At 48.7% G+C, this 1,504-nt stretch overlaps 1 non-coding gene across 1 annotated transcript; it reads left to right on the top strand.

The window, feature by feature from the left end:
* Nucleotides 1-681: 681 nt before the first annotated feature.
* On the top strand, nucleotides 682-754 carry trnaa-agc (transfer RNA alanine (anticodon AGC)). The gene has a single exon. It is a non-coding gene; the product is annotated as a tRNA-Ala (tRNA).
* Nucleotides 755-1,504: the final 750 nt, after the last annotated feature.

Raw genomic sequence — 1,504 nt, 5'->3', positions numbered from 1 at the left:
AATGGGTAGTAGAAGGAGGCGGGACCATGAGGGAGGAGATAGGCAGCTGGGGGAGGGAGCCGAGTGACATAGGGATAGGGGAAGGGAGGGGGAGGGAATTACCGGAAGTTGGAGAATTCTATGTTCATACCAAGGGGCTGGAGACTACCTAGACGGTATATAAGGTGTTGCTCCTCCAACCTGAGTTTAGCCTCATATCGGAATTGTGTACCCGTTGTGTTTTCCCCTATTCTTTCTTCACCTTTCCTGCCTATCACTCCCTGCTTCCCCTCCCCCACCCCTTTATCTTTCCCCTTACTGGTTTTTCACCTGGAACCCACCAGCCTTCTCCTTCCCACCCTCCCCTCACCTTCTTTATAGGGCCTCTGCCCCTTCCCCCTACAGTCCTGACGAAGGGTTCCGGCACGAAACGTGACTGATCGTTTCCAAGGCTGCTGCCCGACCTGCTGAGTTCCTCCAGTGTGTTGTGAGTGTTGCTTTGACCCCAGCATCTGCAGATTATTTTGTGTCTGTAGAAGGAATTCTAGTTTCCTCAGTGGCATAATGACACTAGCAGGGAGCGCCAGAATTTGGGCAGCAAGAGGTGATGGGTGAGAATTTCTATTTGCTGCTCCTACTCAGGCTATTGAAACATTGTTGGCAGGCATACACTGCCGGTTGTGCCAAGAACACATTCATGTGGGGGAATTAGCTCAGATGGTAGAGCGCTCGCTTAGCATGCGAGAGGTAGCGGGATCGATGCCCGCATTCTCCATGTGCTCTTTTGCATCCAGGGCCATCCGTGTGTCATACAATTGGGTCTGTTGTTGTGCGGGAAGGAGGAAGGAGACTAAATCTTCTCACTTTCTGATTCAGATTTATTTATCACATGTACTGTACATCGAAACATACCGTGAACAGCGTCAATGTGTAAACAGCCAGCAACCCTCGGGATGTGCTCGGGTCAGCCCGCAAGTGTCGCCACACATTCCGGCGCCAACAGAGCATGGCCGGCAGAACAACACAGGGCTCTGAACAAAACAAAGCGAAAAGTTCAAAGTAAATTTATTATCGAAGTAAATATATGTCATCATATACAACCCTTTCATTCCTTTTCTTGCGGGCATACTCAATAATTCCAGGATATAATAATAACCATACAGAATTATTGAAAGATCGCGCCAACTGGGCGTTCAACCGGTGTGGAAATGACAACAAACTATGCAAATACAAAATAAGAATTATTAATAATAAATAAGCAATAAATATTGAGAACATTAGATGACGAGACCTTGAAAGCGAGTCCATAGGTTGTGAGAACAGTTCAGTGATGGGAGAAGTGAAGTTATCCCCACGGGTTCTAGAGCCGGGTGGTTGAGGGTTAATAGCTGTTCCTGAACCTGGTGGCGAGAGTCCCGAGATTCCTGTACCTTCTTCCTGATGGCAGCAGCGGGAAGAGAGCATAACGCTGGTGGTGTGGCTCCCTGCTGATGGCTGCTGCTTTCCTGCGACTACGCTTCGTGTA

This window comes from Mobula hypostoma, chromosome 1, assembly GCF_963921235.1.
Source record: "Mobula hypostoma chromosome 1, sMobHyp1.1, whole genome shotgun sequence".
In the NCBI taxonomy this organism is placed as follows: domain Eukaryota; kingdom Metazoa; phylum Chordata; class Chondrichthyes; order Myliobatiformes; family Myliobatidae; genus Mobula; species Mobula hypostoma.
Note: the sequence above shows the minus strand (reverse complement) of the source record. Positions and strands in the feature narration are given on the sequence as shown.